Raw genomic sequence first — 13125 nt, forward strand, 5'->3', positions numbered from 1 at the left:
TTCCTCTTTATACCTCTATTATGAGTGCTCCATGCTGGAGACTACTTTCCTGTGAAGAGCATCGATCTATGCTAAGGCTGTGTCAGGGTTAGAACCACACCAAATGGTTTCTTGAATTGCAGACAGTGAACTACATACTCTATCTGCTTTGACTGTATAAACGTGGGAGCCACTGACCCACTTGTTGCTCCAGTACCAGGTTCTCTATGATCAAGGAAGGGGGTGTTCTACAGAGATCTCAAAGAACTGTTGTGCAACCAGAGCTCTCATCATGTCACCGCATTAAAAGAATCAGCCAGACGTCACCATCACAGGACACCATCATTTAAATCAATGGAAACTGTACTTTAATAATAAGCATTTATTATAATGGTAAACGTTATCTCTTCAATGACCATATTTTCAATAAAGCATTTTCATTGACAACCACATTTGAGTCTGAGTCATTCTTCACATTCTACAGAGCACAAAATGCAATTGCAGGGCCAACTTCAAGGGGTCCCTGCACTTTCAAGCTCAAGCATACAGCTCTGGCTCATAGCACTTTAGATCCAAATTAAACCTCTCTCAGGTTCATGCCTTTAGCTCCTTGGGTGACTTATGGCAAGTTTTTGTAAACATCTCCTGGGGGTTGCTGTGTTCCTTGCAGCCCCCAGACACACCAGGCACACATTTGTTATGCCTCTGTGTTTCCGGGGGTACCACAAGAAAACAAAAATATGCACAATATCCCTTCGGCTGGCTTTATTGGGTGGCCCAGACCCAAATCCATAAATATTATACGAGCAGCTTTGGGGGTCATTACAACCTTGGCGGTCTTTCAACAAGACCGCCGAGGGACCGCCGTGTGGAAGACCGCTAGTAGTGGCGGTTTGCCGCTCGGCGTATTATGACTCTTGGCTGCTCTCCGTCCTTTTTACGACGGAGAGCCGCCAACAGCCATTCTGGCGGGCGGCGGGGAAGTGGAGGTTGCTCCACCGCCACACCAACAGAACACCGCCTACCGAATCACGTCCTGTGGTCCGGTGCTGCGGTGTTCTGTTGGCGGTGTGGTGTCGGCAGAGCAGCCCCCATGGCTCCCGTCCCCTCTCGGAGGATCGACGGACAAGGTAAGTCGATCGTCCGTTAGGGGAGGGGGTGGGAGGGTGTTGTGTGAGTGCATGGGGGTGTGCGTCTGTATGTAGAGGGGGGTGTGAGTACGTGTATGCTTGCGGGTGTGTTGTGTGTGTTGGGAATGAGTGCGTGTATGTCTGTGGGTATGTCTGTATGGATGTGTGCGTGTATGTTTGAATGTGGGTGTGCGTGTCTGACTGTGTCTGTGGATGTAGGCATGTATATCTGCATGTGTGCGTGTATGTGTGTTGGTGGTGCCTGCATGCGTGTCGTGTGTGTATGAGTTGTCATGTTGGGGGTTCGGGTGGGGAAGGGGGCCCTGCCACCTGTGGGGGGTGTAGGGGAGGGAGTCGGGGTGGGGGAGACCCCTATCAGTGCCAGGGAAGGAATTCCCTGGCACTGATAGGGCTTACCGCCATGGATTTCATGGCGGTTGCTACCGCTGGAAATCCACAGCGGTAAGCCGGGTCGAAATACCGGTGGCGGTATTGTGACGGCCGCTGGGCTGGAGACCCAGATCTCCAGCCCAGCGGTCGTCTCCACCCCGGCGGGCGGAACAGTGAAGCGGCGGATGAGCATGGTGGTAACCACCATGGTCATGATACTGAAAAAAAGACCGCCAGCCTGTTGGCGGTCTTACCGCCGCTTTAACACCGTCCGCCAGGGTTGTAATGACCCCCTTTGTTTTTTGTCTATGTGGCCTTGTGTTGCATGTCTGTTATTCTTTTTGTATTTTTCACTGGGCATCCCGCCCCCACCTGGGACACCCACAACTGTCCTGGGTTCGATGGGCGCTGTGGGGAGAGTCTCAAGGCCCCGCTGCCTAGCTGGCCCTTTGCACACATCATCTCTCTCCTGGCACCACGCAGGAGCTGGCAAAGCGTCTGTCTGCCCCCACTGGGCTGGACCATTCTCTTCTTGGCTCCGACCCACAAAAGAAGCTTTTCAACATCCCGGCCCACGAAGAGCGTGAGGAAAGTAGTGTGAGAATGTTGGACCTGACCTCCTCAGACATGGGCATGGGGGGGCGGCAACTCAGCTGGCCTCTGGATCGCTCCTCCTTGTATGTCCTGAGTGATGGAGTCCCCAAGATGCTGTGCCCGGTCCTGGGGGATGGGGACCTTGAGGCCATATGTCGGCCTGCAGGGGGCCTACACATGCTGCCTTACCCAAGAATTTAATATATAAAGCTGTGTCAACCCCCGGGCCCTGGGCCACCCCAGTGGTAATTTCTTGAATGGCAGCAAAGCTCCATGTACTTCACTCTACTCAGCAACTGGAGGACCAAGCTGTACTCTGCCCTGTAGGACCAATTTACTCGACCAGGATTTTGTTTTGCTCCTGGTGATGAACTGAACTATCAAGAGCATCCTTTTCACTCGTCCTGGCCTCTAAATGTGCGCTTTTCGTGAGGAGCTAAGGTTTCTGTCTCCCTGCACCAGCCTTCTCTTTTGCTTGGCTCCTTGTGCTCATCACCTGCTGGAGGACGCATCTTGTGCAGCACTTCCACAGCCAGCAGAACACCCTTTTGCCTGCATGCCCCAGCTACCAGAGTCTCCTGGCTGTCTTGCAGGGCATTTCTGTGGGGTAGTAGAGTCTAGGGCCTTTCCCCAACTGGTCCTCCTGGAGTATCAAGGGGCCAGCGGCACTGTGTCTGGAGAGACCCATCCTGGTCCTGCAGGTCAGTGGGAGTCAAAGTTCCTAGTCCATCTTTGCAGGGCATTAGGTGGCTTCTCTTTAGCTTGGCATCCTTTCTACCCTTGTTGCCTCCCAGGGTCTTCACAACTGTCTTTCCCTTCTGCAGGAGTTTCTAGGTGGCGGTGGAAAGTTTTAAGGGCCAGTCAACCCTGGCCAATCCCATGAAGCCACATCATCCCTGTCCCAACCCTCCTGCACATCATTGTGGGACAACCCAAAATGTCGACTTTAAAAATTCTCTGATAAGAACTCCTGTGAGGGCCTCAGCTCTGCCTTTAGTTGCCATCACTGCCTGGTTCCTTCCCACCAAAACATCAAAGGCAAACCCCTTCTGTCTTGACTCCAGAGATCTGGCCCTCCCCTCTGTTCTTTTCAGTATGTGCACAGTGACAAGTTAATTATCTGCTGCAGATTTCCTCTCTACCTCTTCCTTTCCCTTGGTCAGTCGCTGGAGAGGCCTTTCTTCCCTCTGCTTTTACTAACTTGCCCCAGTTCGGGGACGGCATATAGAAAAGGTCTGGAAACTGATCATGGACTGGTACTGAGAAAGTCCAGAAGTCCTATTAAATGTGGATGTGTGTTATTGTGAACTGAAACTTCAAACTTGGTGTGCATGTTTTACCTCAGTTTGATACCTTGTGTAATTTGTAGGCCTATATGGAGTGAAATTGTACTTAAGGGCTGATTTTGCCTATATGTATAACACAGTGAAAGCACTACAGATTTTCCAGTAAGCACCATAGACCTACATTATGAATGCCTACTTGTATTAAAAGGCCTACGCCAGGTCAGTGCCAATCCTTGCAGTCTCTTCTACGACAGGTTACCTGTGTGCGCATTACGGTAGTGTCAAACACCCAGCCCACACGCATATACACATCTTCACATGTAACTAGCCAAGTGATTTTGACACTAGCTACACAGAAGCGACTTATCTTAAAGGTAGACACTGGCGGTATGCACAGTCATTCCAATTACCATGAATTTGCCATGTGTGAGACTCGGTACTGAGGCTTACTTGTAGTAAAAAGTAAAACAAAATGGGTAGTCAAAAGCCAAAAAATCTAGGTGGACTAAATGGGCAGAACTCATTTGCTATACACCCCAGCCTTGAGTGAGATGTGTTTCAGGTAACAATCGTCCCACATGGGCAACTGTGGGTGATGAGCACAGCCGGAAAACTCCAATTGTCTTTCCCAGTAGCCTTCAGTTAGTGTGGGGAGTGAGATTATGCTCCACTTGCTCAGCTGTCACCTGGGGTGAAGATGGCCTCTTCTCTTCACAAGCTGTTTCTAGCTTTTATACGTTCATTCAGTAGTTGTTGAAAACTTTCAGAATAAACATTTAACAGACTGTGCCATGATGCCATTCCCATTCTTTAACAATAATTTAAAAATAAGCCAGCTTTTAGTTTAAATACTACAAATATATTCAAGCAATCTTGATGATCACATTGCAGCATAAATAGCAATAAACTAAATGTGCATTCTATTAATCACACATGCTCGCCTTCGATTAATAGATTAGCATGTGTAACTCCAAGAGAGAGAATGCCCAGGAAAAAAGGGATAACAGTCATGACGCTCCACTCCCAGCAACAATCTGAGTGGAGCAGGTTTATGCTCTCATAATCTTAAATCGAAGATTGACCCACAGGTGGACCTGTTGAACGCATTTCCATGGTAGCAGTTTGCAATACTTGATCTGCTGTGCCCCTGAAGTTCCTTTTCTGATACTGGGAGCCAGTTCTGTTATTTTTTTACATGATTTGTTTCCTGGTTTCTGGAACATTGCTAGAATTCTGCAAAATGAGTATTTATTACAAACTATGTCTGTCACCTTTTTACTGATATCTTTTGTGAATTTTGGCTGCTCCAAAGAGGCAGCTGTTCATGCACTTGATGTTGAAGCAAAAATAGGTGCTTTGGCAAATTAAGTTGCTGTAATGATTGTCAGTGGAGTGGGACTGGAGCATTGTGTCTAGTGGATGCAATGGACATAGCAGAGACTATTATTTCATTTGCTGAGCTTGCTCTCCTTGGCCTACAAGATGGATTTATGGTACACACGTTTGTACACACAATGGGTTCCACAAATATCATCTAATACCTGACATAAACATTGTAGAATTTACAAATTGTCAGAGCTATAGGTCTCAATCATAGAGGAAGCTAGCCCACTCACATTGCATCATGTCTGACACGGAAGGCCACAATAGTCCCTGGCACAGCAATTCATCCTGGAGTGACCCTTACACAACGGTATGTTTATTGCCCTGTAGCTCCCAAGGTGTTTACGCTTATGTTGTCAACTTAGTGGGAACATTTTCTTACCATCCCAATGGGTATATTCAGAAGGTTAAACCAGTTGTCAGTGTAATCTGGTCTACCTTCGTTCTTGTGACTGAGGAGAAAATAGATTGAGTTTTTACTTCCATGACCACCTCCGACAGATCTCAGACCGATTCAACAACGTAAGAAAAGCTTGAAGATGATGATACCACCGCTAACGACTGTAAGAAAAACCCTCTTTGTGCATGATCACCCCAAACTTTCAGAACTGATGCTGTTGGTTTTTGGGCTCTCTACACTAGGATCCTGCTACCCAGGCCCTAGGATATGTGCACAATCTCAAAAATCTTGTCCAATCGGTTATAAATCATAATGGGCACATAAAACTTATAAGTCCCTAGTGTATGGTACCAGTGTAATTAGGGCCTGCAAGTTAAATGTTACCAGTGTCTAGCAGCACCAATTGTGCACCACTAAAGTGACAAGGCAAAGCAGGTATTCCGGCCTGCCCCTGCAGCCTGTGTGCAGATTTCAAACTGCAATTTTGACCTATCTAGCCTAAACCTTCTTATTGAATAGGTATAACTCATCCTTAAGGTATGCAATAAATGCCAATACATCAGGGTGCACTGTATGTAAAAGTAGGACATGTGTACTTAAGTTTCACATGTCCTGGCAGTGACAAACCTCCAAAGTAATGTTCACTAGATTACAGTATAATACCTTCTCTTGCATAACTTCAGTTTGGGAATAACTAGAACTATGATACAAGGACTCAAATTAAAAGTAATTTAAATCCAATCTAATGGTTGTCGGATTTTAGATTACTATTTTAGAAATGGCACTTTTAGAAAATTGCCATTTTCCTGCCTAAGCCAAATGTGGTTTTCAGCCAGTGTTGAGTGTCTTCTGACTATTAATGGCTCTCCTAAAATGCGTGTTGCTCCCAGACAATGGACAAAAGGTCTGGGGAGAAAGTTATACTCACATGATGGCCATCTGGGTTTTGCCCAAGAACTTAATTAAAGTTCAAAAGGAGCCTATTCTGTCACAAGCAGATGAAACTCACATCTAGGCTAAACCTTTCATTGCCTTATTAGCTAACTGGGCGCCAGTCTGGGTGGGAGAGGGGCTGCCCTCAGAACTGGTTTAGAGTGACCATAAGGGAGGGTTTGCCCATTATAGTAACCACACCTCTGGGTGGGCCCAGGAAGCTCTGCACAAAGGAAGAAATGTTCTGCCATATTACTTTTACGTACAGAGGGGCACTGTGGAATAGTTTATAGTAAAATCCACAAGAGGTGTTGCAAAAGTTGGTAGATGCACCTATGGGAACTTTTATCCCATTGATTATGTAGTGGCCAATAATTTCCCCCACCCACAGGCTGGCACTGGGAATAAAACTGGCACCCCCAGTACGATCTTCAGAACACCTTTGGACCGGTGGAAGATGAGAAGGACTGCACCTGTGGTTTATTCTGTGGAGAGAAACCCCAAGTGCTGAACCTGCTCTCTGCTTATATCCAAGAGAGAAGAGTGGACTCAAAGGTATCGTTGCCTAGCCTCCAGTTTGGCTCTACGAACACAAAAGCTACATAAAACCCAAATCTGTACGGAGCCCAGCTGACCAGTTCCAACTGGATTTGCTCTGGATCCTGCTGGTGGCACTGGGAAGTTGAATCCTAAATCCGAAGTAGTGCTCAAAAGGTCCTGGACTCTTGGTTGGTGTTAGAGTGTACTCTTTTTCTCTCCAAAATTGCAACGCTGGTCACTTAGAAACTTTTCCTGAACTTTTCTTCATAAGAATCAGATGCTACCACCGAACAGCAACTAAGCCACAGTCTCCGACATCAAACTGCCGGTCAGACTCAACTTGATGGCTTGCCCTGCTGAAAAAATGCTGTCTTCATGAAAAGTCCAAATGTATAGGACTTCACCAGCATCGAGCGGCACCCCAAAAGTGAGGCTTTTCTGGGCGCAAACTTCATATTTTACCCACATGGAGTTTTCCCACCTTTGACGTCAAGAGCTTTACACTTCCTGCAGGAGATGAGGCTTCCACCGAGAACCAATGCTTCAGCCAGCCGCCATTGATTAACCTCTCTTAGGATCCAGCCTGCACCCCAACCAGCTGACGCCTTTGTTGATGAGGACGTTTCCTAATAAAATGAATAGATCAGAAAGTAAACCATCCACCTGGGATGCACCTTGTACCTGTATCCAACCCGTGATCTATCAGTCGGCCTTAACTTTGAGCTCTGGCCCGATCTAGTGCGACCAGATACCCAGGGTTGGCACATTGTGTTTTTTGGCACTAGAAATATCACAAATTTGAAAAAGCATATCTCTGGCTTCCTACATTTTCTATTTTCATAAATTAGTGTGGTATTTTATTGTGTTGTGTTTTCTACCTTTTAAGTGTTTGCTATTGAGAAATCCTTTACACGTTTCTCCCAAGTTAAGCCTGTCTGTTCTGAGCTACTGCTACCAAGGGTTGAGCTCAGGTTTAAATTACTGAGACCTAACTGGAGCTAGAAAGCAATAGTGACATTATTACCTGAAGGGGATGACCATATACTTCAACTATTAATTCACTTTCTCACAACAATCTTGTGTAATTCCTCCCTACGTTCAGGATGTCTACCCCAAAAGTGGAAAACGGCTGCCATGATTAATCCAATATTGTAAAATTCATCCTTAGACCCTAACGTGCTAACAAATTACCAACCTATCTGACTGGTGCCTGCATGTGACAAACTGACTGAAATCTTAGTGCAGTGATTCCCAACCTGTGGTCCGCGGACCCCAGGTGCTCCATGACTCCTACACAGGGGGTCCGCAGCTGTTCGGAAAATTTTATATTAGGCTTTAGGGTTGTAGTGCATCACTGGGCCCCAAGTTCAGGATCACTTCACTTCAAAATAACATGACATGCAAGGTTGCAGAAACATTCTGCAGAGTGCTTAGCATGACCTGCAATTATCAAGGGATAATAAAAATGTCACGTTAACTGTGGTGATTAAGGTGCTTGATGGAGAGGTCTGAGTTTTGTCTAGTGGAAGCTTTGATTCGTCACACTGAAAGAGGGTAAATGTGCCTGCTGCAAAACAACATTTAAGATGCAGATCACAGATCAGTATTTTATGTAGATAACCCAGTGAGTTTATGGTTTTGTCATAGAGATCCTTTTATTATTTGCACAAAATGCAAATCCTCTAATATTGCACAGTAACCCACATCAAACAGCTGAACATAAACGTCAATGCATTGGTTTAGAAAGATAGTGTTTTTTTCAGAAATCCTTTTTTATATTCTAAGGTTGCTAAAGAGGGTTCCTTAGTGTAGTAATCATTTTTAATACGGCAAGAAACCCCAACCATTCTGTTACATTTTATATTCTGGTTCTGTGTTACTCCAGACCAACCACTCTTAACGTTCAATTCCTACCTGTATGAAAGATATGCAGCTCAACGCCCTTTATCTCTCATTTCCTACACACTGATTTACACACTTGTATGAACCATAGTCTTTGTATAATATGTGTTTGTGTGTGTGATGCAAAGTGCACTGACACCCTATATTGGGAGGAGCAGCGCTATAAAAAAAAAATCAATAAATGTGAGAGAGGGGCTGTGAAGAGATGAGGAGCATGTTGGAAGTTGTTAGAAAGGAAATCCATTGAAAAGAAGGTGATTGTGGGAGTGTCAACAAAAATTGCCGTACCTATGCCATCAGCGCTAAAGCTGTCCCTGGACTGCTAGAATATGTATATATAAATAAGCTCAATTGAAAATGTTAAAACTCTATGTAATTGTGAAGGAATTTGAAATTGGGGGCTAAAATTGAAGTTGATAGCCTTCGCTTTACTCACGGAAACAGCACAAGTACTTTAAACAGTTTTTATGGATGATTAGTGGCCTCAATTGAAGCACTAGCAAGCTCTGACAGAAATAAAGGATGCATTATTGGGAAATGGTGGAGCATAGCATAGCATATAGCTTTGTCTTTTGGAAATAAGCTGAAATTCTGAAAAGCTCCAACCTTCCCATTAGATTTGTAATTTCAGTTTTTGTTTGTGAATTAAAGAAAATATTTCATAATTTGTGTATTTGTTTGACATATACTTGTTTCTGTAGTCGTGTATTTTGTTGAGGTTCACATCCTAGAAATTGTTTAGGTAGGGGTCCCCAGCTTCCACTAGTGATTAAGTGGGCGTCCACGGAAGTCAAAAGGTTGGGAATCCATGCCCTAGTGCATAGTAAGCAGCTGATGGGGTTTTAAAATCCAACCAGCTACTACACAAGGTAAATCGGGGGTCTGTATAGTAACAGATGAGATCAAGCAGACCAGAGACCAAGATAGTGTGTGTGTCATGATATTATTAAACCTTCCAGCGGAGTTTGATACTGTTTCACATTCTTGCTCAGGCAGCTAAAAGACATTAGCATTGCAGGGAAAGTTCTGGAATAGTTTACCTTTTTTTTCTTTTTTTTTTTAACAAGATTGTTCCAAAATGATGAGACTTGCTGAATACTGTTTAGCACTGAAGCCAATCACGTCAGGAGTGTCCCAGTGTTTGGGCTTGAGTTCTAACCTTATTAATCTATATATTGCCCCCAGCCACCTTCAGTTCGAGTTGCTCAGCATCTCTTTTTTTTCCGTTGTACCGATGATACCCATTTACTAGTCAGATTGGGTGTAGATTCAGTCAAGGCAGTCTCCAACATCAGAACCTGCATGCAAGAAGTTGCCTGCTGGATGGAATCAAACAATCTAACCCTTCAAGGAGATAAAACAGAAGTTATTGTCTTTGGACCTGATACAGCCTGGACATCAGATTGGCCGCCGGGAAATCTAGGTGCATTGCCATCACACACACTGCAGGGGTGGTGTTTAGGGCTAATTATCTATAAAGATGTGAACTTCTCAGAACATGCAAAAACCATCTGCACAACGAGATTCCAGTGCTTCACATAATGAAGAAAATTATGCCATTTATCTCACAGGAAATACATGGTCCAAGTATTAATTATTTCTGATGGATACAACTGCTTGTGGATTCCTCACCTTATGAATTCTCCCAATGCGCCAGCATTCGACGGAAATTTTCTTCACAGCTCTGCACGTCGACGAGGACGTCACAATTGCCCGACTCCACGAGACTTCGTCTGACATCATCATGGCAATAAGAGACACTCACTGGCGTGCTGACGTCATTTCCCTTTTTTCCATGCCTTCGAAGCATAACGCTTTTCTCCTACCTCTTGGGAAAAGCTATTGTTGTCGAAAGTGTTGATTGTTGTTACATTGTCTCCTCCTAAGAAATCCGGTTTTAATCCTTGTCGGGAGTGCGGGGGTCGCATGTCTGTGACCGATCCACGCAACGTCTGCCTGTGGTGTTTGAGTTCTGAGCACGATGTGGAGGAGTGTTGTTCCTGCCAGAAGATAAACCCGAAGGCACTCTAGGAGAGGGAGGCCAAATTATTTTTGGCCAAGGCGAAGAAGGAGCACAGGAGTCATCAGAGGTCTTCTTCGGGAAAATCCTCAAGGTCGCACAAGAAATGGCGTCAGCATAATTCTCGGCGCCGTTCGCATAGAATTCAGTCTGGATCGAGGTCTCCCTCCAGTCGGCGTTCTGCGACTTGTGAGGTTAGTCTGACGGTGACTCCGCAGCCTCAGGGTCCTCAGGCTTCTCTGGCGCCGTCAGTCTTGGAGGTGGTTGAGCCTCAGGGGAGTCCTCGCTTTTCACCTGGAGCGAAGTCGGACATTCCGGATCCGGCACCGACGCCGCAGGAGGAACAGCGGTATCCTGCCTTCCCTACTCCGGGAGGGGATCCGGCGGCATTTCTAAATGCTATGTTTAACATCTTTAGTTCCATGGCTCCTGGTGGTGCACCGGCTGGTCCCACAGGTCCTTTGGCCTTTGGAATGGGTGCTCCGGCTCCATACAAGCCGGTGCCATTTATGCCCTTTTGTCCTGCGAAGGGTGTTGGTCCGGCGCCAATGGTATAGTCGGGAAGACCTTTGACACCGGTGACTTCACCTGCTAGCCCAGTGGAGCCGATGACGTCGCCCCCATGTTCAATCAACGCCAGTGAAGCGACCCGAGAGTCCATGGCGCCGATGGATTTGGTTCCGGCATCGGATGGATCCTGAGATCGGCCTGGTCCGCCTCAGTCAGGCTTGAAGCCGATGTCATTGTCGCGAATTCCATGTCGACGCCGAGATTAGAGGCCAGATTAAGGTCTAGGAGAAGAGCACTGAGGCTCTTGGAGGAGCAGGAATATCAGAGGCAGCTCCTGGAGGAAGGAGTAATTGCTGAGCCCCTGGGTGACTATCAGGGCTTGGACTCAGCAAGTGGACTAGACACTTCCCCTGAGTGGGATCTAGCCTCTCCAAGGGAGTTTACAGAAGAGGCGGCCTCTTTTCATTCTGTGGTAAGGAAGGCGGCAGAATTCCTGGACCTCCCACTACCAGCTGCAAAGGTTAAGACGAACATCTTGACTGAGGTCCTGCATCCTGCTTCAGCTGCTGCGGAACCACTGCTTCCATTTAACGATGCTCTTACAGAGCCTATACTGAAGGTCTGGAGGAAGCCTGTGACGTCGCCAGCTGTCAACAGAATCAGTGGCAAGAAGGTACAGAGTGGCTCTGGGCGATCCGGGGTTCCTGTCACAACATCCGACTCCGGAGAGTTTGGTGGTCCAGGCTTCTTGCTCATCTCGTTCGGCTCTAGGTTCCTTCCCTGTTATGGAGCAGTCGGCCAAAAAGACCTTTTCATCCTGCAGCATGGCCCTCAAATCTGCCAATGCAACTTGTGTATTGGGCAGGTACATTTATACTCTGATGGATGCAGCTAAAACTGGTACCTGATCTGCCTCTTGATTTGCAGGGACTCCTGTCGGATAATCAAGCTGCAGCTAGGCAAGTCATCCAGTCAGGTCTGGATACTACAGACTTTGTGGCCAGGGCAATGGGCACTTCCATTGTCACCAAGAGGCATGCGTGGTTGAGGTCTTCAGGGTTCTCGACGGAAGTCCAGACATCCCTTTTGGACCTGCCGTTTGATGGTAACAAATTATTTGGAGCTAAAGCGGACTCTACCTTAGAGCGCTTTAAGGAAACTAGGGCTATTACCAAGTCCTTGGGCCTGCAGGTTTCCACTACCACACCATTCAGGTCTTTCAGAAGGTTTAGGGCGTTCAGGCAAGGAACTTCCTTTCGTGGGAGACCTCAGTCGGCAGCCCAACAGCCCCCAAGTCTGCCCTATAGGTCCTTTAGAGGGCAGGGTAGGGTTAGAACAAGAGGGGCCACCCAGCAGCACCCTGTCTCCTCCTCTTCTTCAGGGGGGACGCAGCAAGGAAAGCAGCCTTAGTTCTCCGCCCATTGCCTCTCGCTTCTGTAGGGGGAAGGTTATTTCATTTTCTCCGTGAGTGGGAGTTAGTCACATTGGACTCCTGGGTCCTCAACATTGTGGGGAAAGGTTATGCCCTTCCTTTTCGGGAGTTTCACCCTCCACGTCCATCCTTTTGCACAGAAGACCATCTCCTGTTGTTGCAGCAGGAAGTTCTAGTCCTTTTATTGAAAGGTGCAGTAGAGTTGATTCCAGAGCAGGAAAGGGGGTCAGGGTTTGTTATTCAAGATATTTCCTGATCCCCAAGAATGATGGTTGTTTGAGGCCTATCCTGGACCTGAGTTTTTTTAATTGGTTCCTCAAACAGGAGAAATTCAAAATGCTGACTCTAGCACAGGTGCTTCTAGCATTGAACAAATCGGATTGGATGGTGTCTGTCGACTTACAGGATGCTTACTTTCATATCCCTATTCTGAAGTCGCACAGGAAGTATCTCTGGTTTGTGGTGGGGTCGCAACACTACCAGTTTGCGGTCCTTCCTTTTGATCTTACTTCAGCACCTCGAGACTTCACGAAGGTGATGGCGGTGGTTGCAGCAAATCTCAGGAGGAAGGGAATATCGGTATTCCCTTACCTAAACAATTGGTTGATCAAAGCCAAGCCTCCAGA

The sequence above is a fragment of the Pleurodeles waltl genome, chromosome 8 (genome assembly GCF_031143425.1).
Source record: "Pleurodeles waltl isolate 20211129_DDA chromosome 8, aPleWal1.hap1.20221129, whole genome shotgun sequence".
NCBI lineage: Eukaryota > Metazoa > Chordata > Amphibia > Caudata > Salamandridae > Pleurodeles > Pleurodeles waltl.